General features: G+C 45.9%; 1 protein-coding gene across 3 annotated transcripts in view; it reads left to right on the top strand.

Moving 5' to 3' along the window:
* Positions 1-7,933: 7,933 nt before the first annotated feature.
* SLC41A2 (solute carrier family 41 member 2) overlaps positions 7,934-22,612 on the top strand; it is a 77,061-nt gene continuing 62,382 nt past the window's right edge. For 2 of the 3 annotated variants that reach the window (XM_038756209.1, XM_038756210.1), the window contains exon 1: positions 9,803-10,140. The gene's annotated coding sequence lies outside the window, so the exon portion shown is untranslated. Of the gene's footprint in view, positions 8,002-9,802; positions 10,141-22,612 lie in introns of those variants that run through there. The other variant, XM_038756211.1, reaches the window with a different exon arrangement.

Here is a 22,612-nt window from a genome sequence, read left to right as displayed (position 1 = left end):
TTCAACACACGCGTTCAGTCCGTCAACTAAATCCGGTCAGTTCTGTCTTCCCGACATCTCTGGAATTTGCCTTTTCCTCTCTCTCGAAACATGCTCATCATTTCCCTCTCCCCTCCCCGGCCTTTTTAAAGGCATTTAAGTGCTTACTGTGTGCCAGGCTGTGTACCAAGTGCTGACTAACTACTGCATCTGCCTCCTTGTTGACATGATCACTCTGTATCCTCCCCAGAACTTAGAACAGTGCTTGGCACATAGTAAGCGCTTAACAAATGCCATTATTATTATTATCCCTGCCCTCCCGTCTTCCCCCCACGTCCCCGGCAGTTCACACTTCACTCTGCCACCCAGATTATTTTTCTATCTTCCCACTCCTCAGAATCTTCCAGTGTTTGTCTGTCCACCTTCACATCAAACAGCAAGTCTTGACCGTTGGCTTACAGGCTCATTCAGGCAGTTCTCTACTTCCTACTGACCTCCCTGATCTCCTCCTGCAACCCAATCTTCACACTCCGCTCCTCTCACTACAACCTACTCTCTCTACTTGGATCTCTGCCACCCTTCCCACCTTCAAATCCCTCCTAAAATCACACCACCTCCAAAAGGCCTTCCCTGACTAAGCTCTTCACTTCCCCTCCCTGCCTTCCCCTCTCTGTATTTGGCTCTTCCCCCCACTTAAACACTTCAATACTCACCACAGCCTCATTTAAATAGTCTTACACTTTTCTATTTCCCCTTTCCATAATCTATTTTAGTGTCTGCCTAGTGCCCGTAGCCAGTAAGCTTCTTGTGGATAGGGATAAATACCGACTCTGGTGTACTGTGAGAATAATAATAATTATTGTTATGGTATCTGTTAAACACCAATTTCTCAAGCACAGTTCCAAGTGCTGGGGTAGATGAAAGTTAATCATGTGGGACACAATCCCTGTCCCATATCGGGCTCTCATTCTAGGGGGAGGGAGAATGGGAAATGAGTCCCTATTTTCCAGATGAGGGAACTGAGGCCCAGAGAAGATAAATGTCTTACCTAAGGTCACAAAGCAGGTGATCAGCAGAGCCAGGATTAGAGTCCGGGTCCTCTGACTCTCAGGCCTGTGCTCTTTCCCCTAAGCCACCTGGTTTCCTGAGCACTTAGCACAGTGCCCTGCATGCAGTAAGCGCTCAATAAATAGCATCGATTGGTTGATTTTTTTGTGGTGGGGAGGGGTTCCAGCTTAGGGGAACAACATGAACTAGAGGCGGGAGAGATGAGAGCGAGATCCAGTTAGGGAGCTCGGAAGGAGCAAATCAAGCAATCAGTCGAATTTCTTGAGCACTTACCGTGTACAGAGCACTGTACTAAGCGCTGAAAGAGTACAATGCAACAGAGTCTATCATTCATTCAATCATATATATTGAGCGCTTACTGTGTGCAGAGCGCTGTACTAAGCGCTGGGGAAGTACAAATAGGCAACATCTAGAGACTGTCCCTACCCAACAATGAGCTCACAGTCTATCCCATGCCCACAACGAGCTTCCAGTCTAGAGACTTTCCCAGTCAGTCCACCCGTGGCACGCTCTCGAGATTCAGCTTAGCGAAGCCCCCTCCTCGGAAACGGACGTTATTCGGGGAGGATCGGGCGAAAGAGCGAGCTTAGTGTACTGGTGGATGGATTCGCTTCAAGCCCACTGACAAAGCCGGCCCCCAGCGACTGCTCTTTGCTAACCATCGGAAACCGTTGGGGTGGTTGGATTTCCGGGAAGGGGTGAGCCAAAGCATTGGTCAGGGCCTCTGGGCCACAAGGCCTTTGGAAACCATCCTCACAAGTAGTCTCAAGCAACGAGCCGGAATGTAATCCAACGGCCCGGTGAGCACCCTGTTTCCGACAAATGTCTCTGCCCCCAAAATGGGACTTGGGCAAAAAACCATGTGACTCCCCCCTCAGCAGCCTGGTTCTTAGTGTGAGGGAGTTGTACATTGCCACGGTGCAAGCTAATGAGGTGCTGCTCTGTGGTAATTTGGACTTCCAGCACTTAGAACAGTGCTTTGCACATAGTAAGCGCTTAATAAATGCCATTATTATTATTATTTTAAAGAGTCTTCTTCCTTCTCCTCCTGTCGACCATCCTTTACCTTAATGGTTTTAAGAGAATCAGCATGGCTCAGTGGAAAGAGCATGGGCTTGGGAGCCAGAGGTCATGGGTTCTAATCTCGGCTTCACCAATTGTCAGCTGTGTGACTTTAGGCAAGTCACTTGACTTCTCTGTGCCTCAGTTACCTCATCCGTAAAATGGGGATTAAGACTGTGAGTCTCACATGGGACAACCTGATCACCCTGTATCCTCCCCAGCGGTTAGAACAGTGCTTTGCACATAGCACTTAACAAATGCCATCATTATTATTATTAGTAGTACTTAGCAAATACCATTAAAAAATATATACCATTCTTCTAGACTGCGAGCCCGCTGTTGGGTAGGGACCTTCTCTATATGTTGCCAACTTGTACTTTCCAAGCGCTTAGTACAGTGCTCTGCACACAGTAAGCGCTCAATAAATACGATTGAATGAATGAATAAATTCTGGCAGCAACAACTGTAGTTGTTCAAACAAAGAAAGGCACGCAGGGTGGTGACTGGGGATAGCGGAGCAGAGTGGAGAGGAGGGAGGAGGAAACCAAATTCGAGGTGTGGTGGTGGGACAAGAAAACTACTATAAATAGAGAAGAGGAGCAGCACTGAAGGTAATTTTTACCTACCTGTGGGGCTGGGCTTGGCTGTCATGTCGAAGCTGGTTCAGAAGGGAACCTGACAAATTTTATATAAATATGTAGAACATGTAGCCACGCCTGATACAGCCACACTTTCAAGGAATGTAACCCAGCTGCCATGAAGCATATCCGTAAAGAGGAGAGATGAAGGACTGATTGACTGGTACAGTTTAGTTATCACAGGAAATCTTATCCGTGCATAAGAAGGAGGCTGGAATACGCATCTCTTCAGTCTGGACCAGGAGATTTTTGAAATAATATATAGTTTGTGGAACAGACAGAACTTAATAGTAGGCTTTTGCTGTAGACAATCTAAGGTTAAATTCAGTTTATGGAAAAGCAAATCTGCAGCAATACTAACTGTGATTTTCCTTAAACTAAATGGTTTGAAAAATAGATACTTTGGAACAGATTCTCATTTCTGCTATTAGTGTTGTTCTGGCATTAGAATAGTGACAGAGAGAAGGACAGAGACGCGACGTGAAACTCCAAAAGTTAATTTCAAACTCAGTGAATGCCTGGAGGCTCTAAATGACAACTGCGGTTTGGATAGGGTCTGAAGAATGATGTAGAGCTTGTCGAAGACTACTACTATTGAAGGACTTCACAACCTTCTTCCAAGGAAGTCTTTAATTCATTGTTGCCATGTAGCAAAAATAGAATTGTTTTTCATTAAAGATCCAAAGTGGTGAAGCAAAGAGCCCAGGCCTTAGTGCCTAGGAGTTGGGGCATGATGAATACCTTGAATTTGGAGAAAGTACCATAGTCAGCCTGATAGAAGAGCCCTGCTAGATTGTAAACTCACTGTGGGCAGGGAAGAAGTCTACCAACTCTGTTATACTGTACTTTTCCTAGAACTTAGTGCAATGCCCCACAACATTTATGTACATATCCATAATTTATTTATTTATATTAATGTCTGTCTCCCCCTCTAGACTGTAAGCTCGTTGTGGACAGGGCACGTGTCTACCAACTCTGTTATATTGTACTTTCCCAAGCGCTTAGAACAGTGCTCTGCACATGATGATGATGATGGCATGTTAGGCGCTTACTATGTGCAAAGCACTGTTCTAAGCGCTGGGGAGGATACAAGGTGATCAGATTGTCCCGTGTGGGGCTCACAGTCTTAATCTCCATTTTACAGATGAGGTCACTGAGGCACAGAGAAGCTAAGTGACTTGCCCAAGGTCACACAGCTGACAATTGGCAGAGCTGGGATATTACATGCTCAATAAAGAAGATTGATCGATTGCCCTGCACACAGTAAGCGCTCAATAAATACAAATGATTGGGTGGGAGGTGAGGAAGATGTGGCTGAGACGGTTCCCTACCTGCAAAACAGCTTCTTCCTCCAAAGGGAACCTGCGGGACAAATGCCACTCCAGACATGGGTCCCCAAGGATACTTCCCTGCCCAACCTGGTAGGGGAGGCACCTCTAGGAAGAGAATAAATAAATTATAAAATGATAATAAAGGTGGTATTTGTTAAGTGCTTACTATGTGCCAAGCACTGTTCTAAGCGCTGGAGTAGTTATAAGGTAATCAGGTTCTCCCACGTGGGGCTCCCAATCTTAATCCCCATTTTACAGATGAGGTAACCTAGAAGTGAAGTGACTTTCCCAAGGTCACAGCAAAGACAAGTGGCGGAGCCGGGATTAGAGGCAGCGTGCCTTAGTGGAAAGAGCACGGGTTTGGGAGTCATAGGTTGTGGGTTCTAATCCCGCTCTGCCATTTGTCAGCTGTGTGTCTCCTCCCCCGCCCCACTCTAGACTGTAAACCTGTTGTGGGCAGGGATTGCCTCTATTGCTGTATTGTAAAAATAATAATAATAATAATAATAATAATAATAGTATTTCTTAAGTGCTTACAATGTGCCAAGCACTGTTCTAAGCGCTGGGGTAGGTACAAGGTAATCAGATTGTCTCACGGGGGCTCACAGTCTTCATCCCCATTTTACAGATGAGGGAACTGAGGCCCAGAGAAGTGAAGTGACTTGCTCAAAGGCCTACAGCTGACGAGTGGCGGAACCGGGGTTTGAACCCATGACCTCCGACTCCCAAGCCCGGGCTCTTTCCACTGAGCCACTCTATCTTTTGTACTTCCCAAGCGCTTTAGTCCAGTGCTCCGCACACAGCAAGCGCTTAATAAATACGATTGAATGAATGAGCCCTTTGGGGGTAGGGACCGTCTTTATCTGTTGCCGGATTGTATTTTCCAAGCACTTAGTTCATTCAATTGTATTTATTGAGCGCTTACTGTGTGCAGAGCACTATACTAAGCGCTTGGGAAATACAAGTCGGCAACATAGAGAGTTGGTCCCTACCCAACTGTCAGCTGTGTGACTTTGGGCAAGTCACAACTTCTCTGTGCCTCAGTTGCCTCATCTGTAAAATGGGGGTTAAGACTGTGAGCCCCCCCGTGGGACAACCTGATCACCTCGTAACCTCCCCAGCGCTTAGAACAGTGCTTTGCACATAGTAAGCCCTTAATAAATGCCATCATTATTATTATTATATACAAGTGCTGTGGGGAGGGGAAGGAGGTAGGGCGGGGGGGAATGGGGAGGAGGAAAAGAAAAAGGGGGCTCACTGTGGGAAGGCCTCCTGGAGGAGGTGAGCTTCTCAGTAGGGCTTTGAAGGGAGGAAGAGAGCTAGCTTGGTGGATGTGTGTGCTCCGCACACAGTAGGCACTCGATCAATCTGGTTGAATGAATGAATGATTTTTAATGGCATTTATTAAGCGCTTACTATGTGCAAAGCACTGTTCTAAGCCCTGGGGAGGTTACAAGGTGATCAGTGAAGACTGTGAGTCCCCTGTGGGACAACCTGATCACCTTGTATCCTCCCCAGCGCTTAGAACAGTGCTTGGCACATAGTAAGCGCTTAATAAATGCCATCATTATTATTATTATCAGGTTGTCCCACGCGGGGCTCACAGTCTTCATCTCCATTTTCTAGATGAGGTCACTGAGGCCCAGAGAAGTGAAGTGACTTGCCCCAAGTCGCACAGCTGACAAGCGGTGGGGATGGGATTTGAACCCATGACCTTGGACTCCAAAGCCTGGTCTCTTAATAATAATAATAATAATGACATTTATTAAGCGCTTACTATGTGCAAAGCACTGTTCTAAGCGCTGGGGAGGTTACAAGGTGATCAGGTTGTCCCACGGTGGGCTCACAGTTTTAATCCCCATTTGACAGATGAGGTCACTGAGGCCCAGAGAATTCATTCACTCATTCATTCAATCGTATTTATTGAGCGCTTACTGTGTGCAGAGCACTGTACTAAGCGCTTGGGAAGTACAAGTTTGCAACATATAGAGACGGTCCCTACCCAACAGCGGGCTCGCAGTCTAGAAGGGGGAGACAGAGAACAAGACAAAACATCTAAACCAAATAAAATAAATAGAATAAATATATACAAGTAAAATAAATAAATAGAGTAATAAATATGTACAAACATACATACAGGTGCTGTGGGGAGGGGAAGGAGGTAAGGCAGGGAGGATGGGGGGGATGGGGGAGAGGAAGGGGGGGGGCTTAGTCTGGGAAGGCCTCTCGGAGGAGGTGAGCTCTCAGTAGGGGTTTGAAGGGAAGTGAAGTGCAGTGACTTGCCCAACTTGTACTTCCCAAGCGCTTAGTACAGTGCTCTGCACACAGTAAGCGCTCAATAAATACGATTGATTGATTGCCCGGATTATCTTTGTCCAGAAACGCTCTGGGCGTGTTACTCCCCTCCTCAAAAATCTCCAGTGGCTACCAATCAATCTGCGCATCAGGCAGAAACTCCTCACCCTGGGCTTCAAGGCTGTCCGTCCATCCCCTCGCCCCCTCCTACCTCACCTCCCTTCTCTCCTTCTCCAGCCCAGCCCGCACCCTTCGCTGCTAATCTCCTCACCGTTAGGCCTCGTTCTCGCCTGTCCCGCCATCGACCCCCGGGCCTGGAATGGCCCCAATCCCTCTGCCCACCCGCCAAGCTAGCTCTCTTCCTCCCTTCAAGGCCCTCCTGAGAGCTCACCTCCTCCAGGAGGCCTTCCCAGGCTGAGCCCCTTCCTTCCCCTCCCCCTCGTCCCCCTCTCCATCCCCCATCTTACCTCCTTCCCTTCCCCACAGCACCTGTATATATGTATATATGTTTGTACAGATTTATTATCCTCTGCTGCTAATCTCCTCACCGTTAGGCCTCGTTGTCGCCTGTCCCGCCATCGACCCCCGGGCCTGGAATGGCCCCAATCCCTCTGCCCACCCGCCAAGCTAGCTCTCTTCCTCCCTTCAAGTCCCTACTGAGAGCTCACCTCCTCCAGGAGGCCTTCCCAGACTGAGCCCCTTCCTTCCTCTCCCCCCTCGTCCCCCTCTCCATCCCCCCATCTTACCTCCTTCCCTTCCCCACAGCACCTGTATATATGTTTGTACAGATCTATCACTCTCTTTATTTTACTTGTACATATCTATTCTATTTATTTTATTTTGTTAGTACGTTTGGTTTTGTCTCCCCCTTTTAGACTGTGAGCCCACTGTTGGGTAGGGACTGTATATGTTGCCAATTTGTACTTCCCAAGCGCTTAGTCCAGCGCTCTGCACACAGTAAGCGCTCAATAAATACGATTGATGATGATTGCCCAGTCACACAACTGCCAATTGGCAGAGGCAGGATTTGAACCCATGACCTCCGACTCCAAAGCCCGGGCTGTTTGCACTGCGAGCCAACGCCGCTTCGAACGAACGAACGAATAAAGGAACGAATGAATCTGTACATTTTTATTCTATTGATTTTATTTTGTGAATATGTTTGGTTTTGTGGTCTGCCTCCCCCTTCTGGACCGTGCGCCCGCTGTTGGGTGGGGACCGTCTCTCTATGTTGCCCACTTGGCCTTCCCAAGCGCTCTGCACACAGTAAGCGCTCAATAAATACGAATGAATGAATGAATGAATGAATGACAGAAAAGTCGGGGGTGCGCGTTATGGTGCCCCCCCAGGCCGGCGGCGCGGCCCGTGGAAGTGGCGCCCATCGGCAGCCACATCATCAATGGAGTCCCCTGCCCCCCCGAATCCTGAGGAGACTTTTGCGCCTGCGCGGCCGTGAGGCGCGAGCCGCGGGGGGGGGGGGGGACACACCCGCGGGGGCGCGCGCGCGGGATCTGTCACAGCTGAGGCGGCGGCGGCGGCGGCGGCTGGAGGCCCGGTCCGGACAATGGGGGGGGGGGGGGGCAGCCCCGCCGCCTGGCCCGGCTCGGGGCCGCCGCCGCGCAGCTCAGGTAAAACGGCTCGGGGCCCCGGGCCGGAGGGCTGCCTGCCCGCCGGAGGGGGCGGCGGCCGGCAGGCGACAGCGGGCTGTGGGCAACGGCACGAGGGACGGCCGGCCGGCCGGCTCGCCCTGCCCCGCCCCGCCCTTGGAACCCACCGCTTTACCCGGCCCCGGCCCCCAGAGGCCACGGGGAGGGGGGAAGAAACGGGGGTCCGCGTCTGAGGGGCAGTAAGGGAGGGCGGCGGCCCGCGGAACAGCCTTAGCCAGCCCAGCTGGCTGCACCCAAGCGAAGCCTCTTCTTCCTCCCTCCATCCCTGCCCCCGAAGCGAAGCCTCTTCTTCCTTCCCTCCCTCCTTCCTTCCTTCCCTCCCTCCCTCCTTCCTTCCCTCCCTCCCTCCCTCCTTCCTTCCTTCCTTCCCTCCCTCCCTGCTCCGAAGCGAAGCCTCCTCTTCCTCCCTCCCTGGTCCCGAAGCGAAGCCTCGTCTTCCTTCCCTCCATCCCGGCTCCCAAAGCGAAGCCTCCTCTTCCCTCTCTCCTTCTCTCCTTCCCTCCTCCCCTCCCTCCTTCCCTCCCTCCCTCTCTCCCTCCCTCCCTCCCTCTCTCCTTCCCTACCTCTCTCTTTCCCTCCCTCCCTCCCTCTCTCCTTCCCTCCCTCCCTCCCTCTCTCCTTCCCTCCCTCCCTCCCTCCCTCTCTCCTTCCCTCCCTCCCTCCCTCCCTCTCTCCCTCCCTCCCTCTCTCCTTCCCTCCCTCCCTCCCTCCCTCTCTCCTTCCCTCCCTCTCTCTTTCCCTCCCTCTCTCCTTCCCTCCCTCTCTCTTTCCCTCCCTCTCTCTCTCCTTCCCGCTTCCCCTCTCTCCTTCCCTCTTCCCCCTCTCCTTTCCTCTTCCCCTCTCCTTCCCGCTTCCCCTCTCTCCTTCCCTCCCTCCCTCTCTCTCTCCTTCCCTCCCTCCCTCCTTCCTCCATCCCTGCTCCCGAAGCGAAGCCTCCTCTTCCTTCCCTCTCTCTCTCCTTCCCTCCATCCCTGCTCCGAAGAGAAGCCTCCTCTTCCTCCCTCCTTCCCTCCATCCCTGGTTCCGTAAACGAAGCCTCCTCTTCTTTCCCTTCCTTCCCTTTCTCGCCTCCTCTTCCCTCTCTCCTTCTCTCCTTCCCTCCTCCCCTCCCTCCTCCCCTCCCTCCTTCCCTCCCTCCCTCTCTCCCTCCCTCTCTCCCTCTCTCCCTCTCTCCCTCTCTCCCTCTCTCCCTCCCTCCCTCCCTCTCTCCTTCCCTACCTCTCTCTTTCCCTCCCTCCCTCTCTCCTTCCCTCCCTCCCTCCCTCCCTCTCTCCTTCCCTCCCTCCTTCCCTCCCTCTCTCCTTCCCTCCCTCTCTCTTTCCCTCCCTCTCTCTCTCCTTCCCGCTTCCCCTCTCTCCTTCCCTCTTCCCCCTCTCCTTTCCTCTTCCCCTCTCCTTCCCGCTTCCCCTCTCTCCTTCCCTCCCTCCCTCTCTCTCTCCTTCCCTCCCTCCCTCCTTCCTCCATCCCTGCTCCCGAAGCGAAGCCTCCTCTTCCTTCCCTCTCTCTCTCCTTCCCTCCATCCCTGCTCCGAAGAGAAGCCTCCTCTTCCTCCCTCCTTCCCTCCATCCCTGGTTCCGTAAACGAAGCCTCCTCTTCTTTCCCTTCCTTCCCTTTCTCCCTTCCTCCTTCCCTCCCTCCTTCCTCCCCTCCGTCCCTTCTTCCTTCCCTCCTTCTTCCTCCCCTCCCTCCTTCTTCCTTCCCTCCCTCCCTTCTTCCTCCTCTCCTTCCTTCCCTCTCTCCCTTTTTCCTCCCCTCTCTCCTAACCTCCCTCCCTGCCCCCGAAGCGAAGCCTCCAATTCCTTCCTCCCTCCCTCCTTCCTTCCTTCCCTCCCTGGCTCCCGGGATGGGTTGAGGGAGGGAGCCACAGGCCCCCGGGAGCCAGCGGACCCATGAAACTTTCTGTTTTGCTTTGCGAACGTTGGGTGCCCGCCACCCATCCGAACGCCTACCACCTCGGACCTGTTTTGGGAGTCAGACTTTTTGTTTTTCTTTTTACCCCTCTCTAAAGAGTTGGGCCCGGGTCACATTCGGCCAGGTTAGTGTCGGTAGGGGAGCCTGCCAAACCACCGACGACGGATCCCTGCCCACCGGGCTGGAAGAGTAAGTGTTGCGGATTGTCTGAAACTCTGTCCAAGTCAGGCAGCTTGGGCTCCTTCCCATCCATTTTCCATTTTACTTATTGCAGTCTTTTCTGGTAAAGTGGGGGGAACCGCCCCCCCCCCCAAACAACTCAGGTCAAGATGTATAATTGATCAGACGTTGGAAAGGATTATTTGAATTTTATCCTGATCAATGAACCCTAGGGTTTATCTTCACTTTCATTTGACAAAACAAAAATAGCCAGGCAACCAATTATTAACTTTAACTGGAAAGTGGGGGGACGCCCCCCTCCCCTTCCAGGAAAACACAAGATGAATAATTGGCCTGACGTTGGAAATGATCATTTGAGTTTGACCCTGCTCAGTGAACCCTAGGATTTTTTGCAGTTTATCTTCACTTCCATTTGAGACAAAACAAAAATAGCCAGACAACCAATTATTAACTGTAACTACTCTTTTGTTTCCAGGCACTGGCTAGTTTTTTTTTTTAATTTGAATGTTTTTACTCAGGCAGGAGCCGTGCCTCTCCTGATTAACTTTGTAGTTTTTGTTAGACGTTTATGCATCGTTGGTATATTTTGTGTATTTGGGTTGGTAATTAAGGTGAGCCACCTATTGCTTAGTTAGATGAACACTGGTATGCTTATTGCATTAATTAATAGTTGGGTACCCACACTGTGTTAGAATGGATTGAGGAAAGATAAGGTGCTGATGCTTGAGAAACTCACACAAGTTTGTTTAAATCGATTATGAATGTACTGTGAAGTGTTTTGACTGTAGGTTCTGAAACTCACGTGGCCCAAGGGGATTATTTCAGCATCACAGTATCTCTTTTAAGGGCCCACAACTTTTAAAGCATCGCTTTGTTTATTAGAAGAGGTTTCTTTCTACTTTTCAATAATCAATTGTACCAACTGTATGCAGAGTACACTAGAGGTCAAAGGCACAATCCCTGCCTTCAAGGAGTTTAAATTATATATGTTTTGGGATGCAAGAATACAATTTGAAATCCACCAGTTCAGAGTTAAATGGTTACCAAAAACAAAAAGAACCTTAGATTGAATCTTCGCTTTGCTACTGACACACGATATAACTTTGAGAACATGTACTGTGTCCCTATGTACCTGTTTCATTATCTAAAAAGAGATAATGTCACCCTATCGCCTGGGTTATTTTGAAGACAAAGTGATTGTTCAGGTTGTGGAAGATATGAAATGCTTTCTATAAGAATACTTGTGGGGTTTTTTTTTGATATGAACATCTTAGGATTCTAGTTTTTTCCCACATATCCACAACACTAAACAGCCTCTGCCTCTCTCCTCTTCCATTTCCCCCAAAATAGCAGGTGCAGTTCAAATTCTGCACCTTACTCCTTGAGATCAAGATAAGGCCCAACCCTTTTGATTCATTACCTTTCCATCTTGTAAGAACACGGTGGAAATGAAGTGAAGTGTCAGCAGTGGGCCTTATGATTGCCCTTGGGCATCTGGAAGTAGCTGGAAATACTGATTTCAGAAACAACTGCTTCTAGCCTTCTCTAGCTGAGTAAATACTTATTGTTGAGAGGTTCCTTGACAGCAGTCTCATCCCATCTCCTAGTGGATAACTGGTATTGTTTGTTATTCTTAAAAATGGCTTCAGCTGATTTATGCTTTCCCAAGATAGTGTCTACCCCCAGTGTTTCGTTAGTGCTTGGCACATAAGTGCTTAATACCATTACTGTTACTATTAGTAACAGTATTTATTTTACTTGTACATATCTATTCTATTTATTTTATTTTGTTAATATGTTTGGTTTTGTTCTCTGTCTCCCACTGTTGGGTAGGGACTGTCTATATGTTGCCAACTTGTAATTCCCAAGCGCTTAGTACAATGCTCTGCACACAGTAAGCGCTCAATAAATATGATTGATTGATTAGTGGCTGTAGTAGTAGCAATACTGTTCTTATTGAGTGCCCACTTAGTGCAGTGCATTGTACGAGGCACTTGGGAAGTACAGAATAATGAAGTGGCAGGTTCCCTGCCCACAAGGGAGTTACACTCTAATGGAGGATAAAGATCGTTGTACACTGAGTAATCCCCAAATCCAGTTTTAATCTGCTAGCCTGATAGTGAAAGTCACCCTTCCTATAGAGAAATTTCAATCACTTCTCCACCGGATTAGGACAACGAGTATTTTCATCGTTTATAGTAATAAACATATTTAAGTGTATACTGTGATCTAAGCACTGTATTAATCCCTGGGGTAGACACAGACTGGAAAGCCTCAGGAGGGACAGGGACTCTGTCCAAACTGATTTGCTTGAATCCACCCCTTAGTAGTACTGGGCCTGGCACACAATAAGCAATTAACAAATACCACAATTATTATTATTATTATTGTTAGATTGGATACAGTCCTTGGTCCCACAAGGGACTCACAGATCAAGTAGGAGGGAAAACAGATATTTATCAAATAGTAGAACTAGATCTCCCAGGATTTCTTTGTGGTGGCTCAGGGAAATGGGACTGGCATCCTGGTAAGGGGGTTATCAGTGTCTTTTCAATATCATTAGTGGTGTAATTTTGATTCTTAATAATATAAAAATAAAGAATGTGTATTTTTCAGTCTAGTAAAGGTAGGAAATTGAAGTATAAATTGGCTTCAGGCAAAAGGTTGGGCTTTAGTAGCGCCTTCTCCTAGAAATAATGTTAATGGAATGTTAGGTGAAGTTCAGCTATTCAGATGAAGAGAAAAATGGGCTAAGTAAATCTTATACTTTTGTGATTCACTCTAAGAAGGAGGTGGAAGTTAAAGAGACCACACTTTTCCTTACATAAGTCAAAATATTTTGATTCGGGGGGGGGGGGGGAATAGAATGCTTTTGAACTCAGTGTAGAATTTTTTGATGTCAGTTTGTTGTCATGACAGTTATTGTAATGTCACATGGAGTGCAATAGGTGGACCTTGAAGAAAAAATTATTTGCTTCAACACAGTTCTGCTAATGAGCAAGGGAGTTGATGAAAAATTAATGAAAGAACAGACTCCAGATATAGTTGCATTTTACTGTGGCATGAAAAGTATTTTCCAGTAAGTAATACTTTTCAGTTCTGCTTGCCCTCTCTAATTCTCTGCCTTCCCCCCTGCCCCCCGGCATCTGTTGATGAGACCATAGACTAGTAGTAGTTCTGAAGCTGGAGTTCAATGTACTTAACTATTCTTTTGAAGTTAGAAAATGTATTATGGAATGTATTAAGGAATTTGGTTTTAAATTGCCAAACTCTACTTCCAAAACAAACCTCAACCTGAAATGTGTATTTACTATTTATGATTGTAGTGTTCAGTTATGTGGCTACCAAAACAATTGTAAAATCCATGCCAAAGAGAAGGTCAAACAGACCACACCCTATCTGTCTTGCCCCAAAGTACAACTCGAGGGGTCTGAGTAAGGGCTGTTACCCACTCGATTCCCCCAGACATCAAGCCTGAGAGAGAATCTTGTGATTTTAGACCGTTGCCTTTGTGACTGAGCCTAGAACACCCATGGTTTAGTAATTTGTTTGTAATGTACCTCTGTGTCAGCATTCCTGTAGAACTGTACAGACAAGTAATTATTCTGGAGGAGATGATTCAAAACTACAATTGTATTCCATAGAGGCCTTTATGGATCAAATGAAGTGTTCAACCATTCAGTTTTTGCTAGGGACAATATGGGTGTACTCATATCAAGCATTTGGATACTGCTTTGAAATGTACAATAATCAATTAATAAAATTAAGAAGCAATTAAGTCTATCTTATAAATATACTTTTAATCCCTAAGATTGTTCTCCTAAATTTAGACATTGTCAGATATATAGCTGATCAATGAATCATTGGTATTTGAGTGCTTACAGTGCGCAGAGCTCTGAACTAAGCACTTGGGAGAGTACACTACAGTAGAGTTGGTAGACCCAATCCCTGTCCATAAGGAGTTTAAAGTCTAGAGCTGGAGATGGACATTAAAATAAATTACAGATGTATACATATGTGCTGTGGGGCTGAGGGTGGGATGAATAAAATGTACCAATTCAATTGTGAGGGCAGCGCAGATGGGAGAGGGAGTAGGGGAAATGAGGGCTTAGTTGGGGAAGGCATCTAGAAGGAGATGGGATTTTTAGACTGGTTTTGAAGATGGGGAGAGTGGTAGCCTGTCGTACATGTAAGGCGAGGGAGTTCCAGAAGGAAGATGTGGCTGTGCCTGCTATATTGTACTCTCCTAGGTGCTTAGTACGATGCTCTGCTTACAGTAAGTGCTCTGCAAACAGTAAGTGCTCAGTAAATATGACTGACTGACAAAGGGTTGGTGGTAAAATAGATGAGACTGAGGAACAGTGAGTAGGCTGGTATTAGAGGAACGAAGTATGCGGACTGGGTTTGTAGCAAGAGATTACTGAGGTTAGGTAGGAGGAGGAGTGCCATATCACTAATGGTAAGAAGCTTTTGTATGCGGAGATGATAGTATCAACTACTATAAGCAATCTTCTTTGGGAGGTTGATGTGTACAGAATATTTGAGATGTTCAGGAGGGAATCCTACTTTATAATTTTGGAACAAGTTTAGGGGGCAGAAGAAATGTTGATCCAGTGCTCTAAAACTTAGCCTTTGGTGTAGATTATAATCATTAGCAAAATTCAGATATGATTTAGGTTAAGTAAAACCAGGACTCATAAGGCAAGAGGAAATGTAGAAGAATCTGGCTTGGACCAAACATGTTAGCTCACCTTATTAGACTTGAAACAGTGGTTTGGATGTTTGTTCCCTTGTGCACTAATGTGCTTGACTCTTTCACAATGTTTGGGAAGAGTAACAGAGGCTGCCCAGCAAAGCTAGTTATTGGTGAGAGGATTTCCCGAAGGTATAGGTATGAAACCCTCTCTATTACTCTTAGTAATGCATATATCCCATTTCCTAGTTTCTTTAGTGAACATACCATAGTTTATTTAGAACTCATGCTTAATGTTTATATTTGACTTTCAGTAAATTACTTTTGATGTTTGAATATTTGGAAGAGCGAGTAAGAGCAACCGGATTTGGTAATTAGGGAAGGATAGGTGCCTTCTACTAGTTTACAACATTTTTGTATAGCTCAGCTGCATGGACTGAACTTTTGTGCTTTCAAAATAATGGGAAAATTAAACTCAGTTACTAATACGTAGCCCTTTGTAATTTTCACCCCAGAATCTCAGGGTTCAGTTTCACTAATGAATTATTATTTCCATTTAACAGAAGCTGAAGCATAGTATGATGATTTTGATTAGTCCACTACCAAGTAAAATGTCAATTAAAATTGAAACCATTAGGTTTGATCTCCCCTAAAACTCCCCTGCACCTCTCCAGTCCCCCACCCTCTTTCTGTCCCCTCTTCAGCTCTTTCAGAAGTATTTCAAAATGAGACCACCTCATAAATCTACCCATTCCCCCTGAGCCTCTGATTCCATCACTTGGCACATTATTAAAACACTTGATCCCTTCCCGACCACCATTTTCAACCCCTCACTCCCCAACAACTCCACTGTTTTCGAGCTTGCCTTCCCTTGACCCCATGGTACCCTCCAGTCATTACCCCACCTTCTTCAAGTGGGTTGTTTACACCTGTTGCCTCCCTTTAATACTAGTAATAAAAGTCACTATTATTACTTTTGGTATTTAAGTGCTTCCTGTGTGCCAAACACTGAATAAAGCACTGGGGTAGATGTAAGATAATTAAGTTGGACAGAGTCTCTATCCCATTTTGGGGCTCACAGTCTAAATAGGAGGGAGTAGGATTTAATCCCCAAGTTACAGAGGAAGCTGAGGCATAGAGAAGTTAGGTGACTTGTCCAATGTCACACAGCAGGCAAGTGGCAGAGCCAAGATTAGAATCTAGGTCATCTGACTCCCGGGTCCGTGACCAAACAGTAGGCCATGCTGCCTCTCACATCCTCCTGCAGTTCTCTCCTTGAACCCCAGCAGTCTGACTTTTCCCAATCAATCAATCAGTCAATCAATCATACTTATTCAGCGCTTACATCTGCAGAATACCATACTAAGTGTTTGGGAGAGTACAGTATAACAGTTGGTAGACATGTTCCCTGCCGCTCCACTCCATTGAAACTGCCCTCTCTAATGTCACCAATGACCTCCTCCTTTCCAAATCCAATAGTCTGTACTCCATTCTAATTCTCCTTGACCTTTCAGCTGCCTTTGACACTGTAGAACAACCCCTTCTCCTAGTAAAATTATTTAACCCTGGCTTCACTGCCACTGTCTTCTGGTTTTTCTCCTATCTCTCTTACCACGCCTTCTCAGTCTCGTTCCCGGGCTCCTCCTTTGGCTCCCAGACCCTAACTGTGGGAGTTCCTCAAGGTCCAGTTCTGGATCTCCTTCTATTCTTCTTCTACACCCACTCCCTTGGAGAATGTATTTGCTTCCATGGCTTCAATTACCATCTCTATATTGATGATTCCCAAATCTACCTCTCCAACCCTGAACCTCTCTCCTTCCCTACAGGGCCGCATTTCCTCCTGCCTTGAGGATATCTCTACTTGGATCTCCCTTCAGCACCTCAAGCTTAGCCTATTCAAAACAGAACTCCTCATTTTCCCGTCCAAACCCTGTCCTCCACCAGACTTTCCCATCACTGTAAACAACCACTATCCTCCCTGTCTCACAAACCCATTAACCTTGGCATTATCCTAGATTCATCTCCATCATTCAACCCACATATTCAGTCTGTCACTAAGTCCTGTCAGTTCACATGTCTTCCTTCCTTTCCATCCAAACTGTTACCATGCTAATCCAAGCACTTTTTAATGGTACTTGTTGAGCACTGATTATATTCCAGGTACTGCACTAAGTGCTAGAGTAGATACAAGATAATCTGGTTTGGCACAGTCCCTGTCCCACATGGGGGTCACAGCCTAAATATGAGGGAGGAGGATTTAATCCCCATTTTACAGATGAGGCAACTGAGGCCCAGAGACATTAAGTGACTTGCCCAAAGTCATACAGTGGACAAGTGGTGGAGTCAAGATTAGAACCCAGGCCCTCTGACTCACAAGCCTGGGCTTTCCACTAGCCCAGATGCTTCTCATTTCCTGCCTTAACTACTGTCAGCCTCCTTGCTAAACTCCCTGCCTCCTGTCTTCTCTCTCTCCATTTCATGCATCACTCTGCTGCCCAAGTGATTTTTTTTTTAAAAGAAGTTCAGTCCATGTTTCCTCACTCCTCAAAAACCTCTGATGGTTGTCTAGCCATCTCCACATCAAACTGAAAACTTCCTACCATCAGCTCTGAGGCGCTCAATCAGCTCTTCCCCTCTTACCTGACCTTGCTCATCTACTACAACCCAGCCCACACATTTTGCTCTTCTAGTGCCAAGCTACTCACTGTACCTCGATCTCATCTATGTTGCTGCTGACCCCTAGCCCATGCCTTCCCTCTGGCTTGGGACTCCTTCTCCTTCATATTCGACAGACCACCACTCTCCTCCTCCTCCTCAAAGCCCTACTAAAATCATATCTTCTCCAAAAGGTCATCCCTGACTGTCTCTCTTCCGCAATCACTCTCCTTTTTGCTTTACTTGGGTGTGTTCCCCTTAAGCACTTTGACATTCACTCCACCCCCAGAACACTTAGTTACATATCCTTATACTCTGCTCTTTCCTCTTTCTGTAATTTATTTTAGTGACTGTCTCCCTCTCTAGTCTGTGAGGTACTTATGGGCAGGGATCATGTCTGCCAACTCTATTGTATTGTAAATGCTTAATAAATGCCATCAGTTGATTGATTAGTAAATCAGTTCTGGGGTTTGGAGAAGAACCAGGGCTTGTGACATCCAGTATCTTTGCTTATATCACTTGAACAATTCAGGCTGTCCATTTCATGCTCACAAGATCTCTGAGTTCATTTGTAATTTACCGGTGAAACCCTAAACTTGAAAATTTTAAAAAAAATTTTTTATAGTAACAGTTTACAGAATTAAAGATGTTCTGGTCAAGAAGTACAGTTTCACTTTTGTTTCCTCTGTTAATAAATGTTTCGTTGTAGGCTGTATTTGTTAATGGCACGGTTTCACCACCATTTAATATTACTAGTTCTCAAATTTGTACAGGAGGGAGAAGAGGAGCTCTGGTAAAAAAAACAAAAAACAAAACTGTAGCTCCAACTCCCTATCTATCTACAGTGGACTGTATAGCCCATGCACAATAGTAATGGTATTTTTAGAAGGATCCCCAGGTTTCCAGAAAGGCCCTGCCATGGGGAACCTATCTGGCCAATGCCTCCATCTTTAGGTTAGTTTAATTGGGCCACTTCCTTTATCATTCCATTGTATTATGGTATGGTTAATACTCAGGTTGGAATACCACATTGCTGTCTTTTTTATTTATTTTTTTTTGAGTTTTTAAAATGTATCTGGGACTTTACTACAAGACTGTGGTATCTTGGGATAGCAGTTTTTCAGCCTGGGTGGTCTCCTGTAGGATCAAATCTCTGGCAGGAGATGAGTCAACAGCCTAGAGAAAACTGGCATTATCCAGAGAAGGGTACGAGGTTGGAGGAGAAATTCTGTTTCATGATTGCTTAACTGTTTTCGTTAGGGATGTCAGGAAAGTGAATTGGTATAAGTAAAAGGAGAAACAATTAAGAAAGAATGGAAAAATGGATATAGAGCCCACGCATTTAAAATACTGACCATGCATGACATGCCATTTTCTTCATGTTCATCACTTCTTAAATTAAGAAATCCTTAAAATCAGGAAAGGCTCCTGCCTTAACATCAAAGCCTTTATGTATAATGTTTGAGAGAAAATTATCTGAGCCCTTCACTGCCAACCAATCAATAATATTTATTGAGTACGTACTATGAGCAGAGCCCTGTACTAAGCGCTTGGGTGAGTACAGTAGAAAGAGTTAGCAGACACATTCCTTGCCCATAACAAGCTTATAGTTTATAGAAATTGCAGATTACTTTGGTGGGGCCAAAGCCCTCATGGCTCCCCTCTGTGAATGGTAGAGGAAGAATCCCCTTCTGTTCCCAAGCAGCAGTCCCAGTCTAAATGTAGCCCTGGAAGTGTTCTACAAGGCATAGTTACTCAGGAAAAGAGAAGCAATGGGGAACTGTCCCTTCAAGAAATGAAAGTCAGGGGGACTGGTATCAGAGGTGGTGTGGCCATGGTTCAATTGGCAGTGTCTTGGGATCACACTTTAAGAAGACTACTATTGAATTACAGTTTTGGGGGGCAGAAATGAAACACTAGGGTTCGTCTTTACCTAAGGGCCAATTTTACAGTTCAGTTGCACTACCAACTATCTTCGTGATTACCATATAAACCCTATAATAATTGTAATATTTGTTAAGCAGTCACTTTGTGCCAAGCACTGGGGAAGGTACAAGATGATCAGGTTGGACAGAATCCCTGTCCCTCGTGGGACTCATATTTTGTTATTTGAGACCATGCCGGAATATCCTGTATATAAATAGTCTCCCTTGATTTAAAGACTTGTCCTTTACAAGAGCTAAGTGCACTCTTTTGTTAGATATAGAAGCTTATTATCTTGGAATTTGAACTATGGAGAAGATCTCTATTTCCTAAAATAAATTATTTTATCATATGCAAACTACAGAGCTTCCAAGTAAATAATTTTCAAAGTTAAAGCTTGTGAAAGTGCTACACTTTCTTTAGAAATCTTGGAAATTTTTGAATATTTTTATTTTCAAAATGCGGTGGATTTTAGGAAATAAATTCAGACAGCTGAATCATGGCTATGACTCATCTTGGGCCTTCGTGTTTGTACAGAATGTGTCTGAGTCTTGCCTAGCAATTAGATGTTTCCACAATACCAGTTAACTGTTCTTTTCTTCTCCTCTGCCTATCCTCCACCCCAACTCTGCATTATTCTTATGTGACCTTGACATCGTTAAATAGTGATTATTCTGGGATAGGAAGGCTTTTTTTCATTCCTTTCCAAGTGAAATCTCTTGGAGCGCCTTCAAATAATTGGTGAGACTATAGTAAGTTTTGTTTGGTAGCTGGACATAGTGTAATTATAAAACAGAGCATGGAAGCCACTGGATGGTAAACCAATGCTCAAACCAGTTTGTTTTAGAACCTGTTGTAGAGGTGACTAGGACACCAGAGTTCACTTCTATTCTTTAATATTGGTTATTGCCATGAAATCTTAACTTCTTAGACAGTCTTGGGAAGGGAGCAGAAGGGGTTCTTGAATTCACATGCTTAAAAGTAGAATATTTGCATTTCTTTTTCTTTACCCTGCAGATTTTCATAGTCTCTAGGTGGACACTCTCTCCTCCCCACTTTGCAAGAGCCAAGACCTCCAAAACTTTTTCTCTGGGTCCCACCCCACCAGTTTCCATAACAGAGGCTAAGGTCTCACCAGCTGCCTCCAGAGTGAGTGAGTGAGTGTGAATATGTTTGTGTGTGTGTGTGTGTGTGTGTGTGTGTGTGTGTATGTGTGTGGTGGGGGGGAGAAGGGAGTTTGGGGGAAGGATACGTGTGTGGGAGGGGGGAGAGTTGTCTGCTCTCTCTGAGTGTCTCCATCTATGTCTGCATCTGTGATTGCATCCCACCGTATTATATTGTCTGTGTATGCCTGCTTTTAGTGGGTGGACCTGAGGATTTTACCAAAGGCCACACCCAGAATTCCTCTACTAAGCCTGGATCAACATACATAATATGTCAAGAAAGGTATAAAGAACAGGGCTTTTACCAGGAAAATGCAAAAACTGCTTTGCAAGCTACTGGAACTGTCTTCTGTCAGTCAAGCTGCGTATTCGCAAAACATGCCAAATTTAGTGCCAAGCAGCTTGACTGGGAGAACATGAAAGCTCTTAATGTAAGAAGGGGTACACCTAAGAAGGGAGAAACATCTGAAAGCAAAAGCTCACTTCTTTCACGTAAAAATAACTAAGAACTCAGAAGACAAGAAACGGTCTGAAAGCAGAGATACTTCAGCCACATTGCAGGTGGCGCATCTCTGTTCATTTCCTGTTGAAGTTCACCCCTGAAAACATTTCTGTTCTGTAACCTGCTATGAATATAGTCAAGTATCTGCACATACTTGATCATGAAGCATATTCATAATACCCATAACACCCATTGCCTCAGCCAGAAAACAACTGCCAGAGATGAGAGAATGCGAGTGATGCTCTGAAAACCACTAACAATCTCTCTTTTTTAAAAATGCTGTTAAGCACTTACTATGTACCAGGCACTCTACTAAGTGCTAGGGTAGATACAAGGTTGTCAGTTTGGACACAGTCCCTGTCCCACATGAGGCTCACAGCCCTAATCCCCATTTTAGAGATGAGGCAACTGTAGCACACAGAAGTTAAGTGACTTGTCCAAGGTCACACAGCAGACAAGTGGCAGAGCTGGGGTTAGAACTTGGGTCTTTCTGTCTCCCAAGGCCCATGCCCTATCCACTAGGCCAGGCTACTCTCATCAGTTCCTTCACACAGATTCTCAGTCCTTAGGTGTTTCTGACATATGACTATCACCACCACACAATATGCATTTTTAAAAAATTGCTTCTACATCTCATCTCCATTTCTACATTGTTGCCATGAGATGTCATCATTTTAGCCCTTCTTTTGGAAGCAAAATACTTATTTACTTTGGAAGTAAATTACTTATATTAATGTCTATCTCCCCCTCTAGACTGTAAGCTTGTTAGAGGCAGGGAAGCAGCGTGGCCTTGTAGATAGAGCATAGGCCCGGGTGTCAGAATAATAATAATGATAATAATAGTGATGGCATTTATTAAGCGCCTACTATGTGCATAGCACTGTTCTAAGCGCTGGGGAGGTTACAAGGTGATCAGGTTGTCCCACATGGGGCTCACAGTCTTCATACCCATTTTACAGGTGAGGTCACTGAGGCACAGAGAAGTTAAGTGACTTGCCCAAAGTCACACAGCTTACAATTGGTGGAGCTGGGATTTGAACTCATGACCTCTGACTCCAAAGCCCACACCCTTTCCACTGAGCCACGCTGCTTCTCTAGGAGAAGCACCTGAGTTCTAATCCTGGCTCTGCCAGTTGTCTGTTGTGTGACCTTGGATAAGTCACTTTATTTCTCTGGCCTCAATTCCCTTATCTGTAAAATGGGGGTCAAACCTGTGAGTCCTATGTGGGATAGGGACTGTGTCCAAACCTATTAGCTTGTGTCTACCCCAGTGCTTTGAACAGTGCCTGGCAATTAGTAAGTGCTTAACAAATACCATAGTGATTGTTAATCATTATTATTATTACTCCCAAGCATTTAGTACAGTGCTCTGCACATAGTAATTGCTCAATAGATACCACTGATCGATAGTGCACAACATTTTTAACAGTACATTTTTTAATGGTCCTTGTTAAGCCCTGTACTAAGCGCTGGGGTAGATATGAGCTAATCAAGACGGACACAATCCATGTCCCTCTTGGGCTCTCAGTCTTATCCCCATTTTTT

This window comes from Tachyglossus aculeatus, chromosome 14 (genome assembly GCF_015852505.1).
Source record: "Tachyglossus aculeatus isolate mTacAcu1 chromosome 14, mTacAcu1.pri, whole genome shotgun sequence".
NCBI lineage: Eukaryota > Metazoa > Chordata > Mammalia > Monotremata > Tachyglossidae > Tachyglossus > Tachyglossus aculeatus.
The sequence above is the reverse complement of the archived record's forward strand: the minus strand, read 5'-3'. Positions and strand labels throughout refer to the sequence as shown.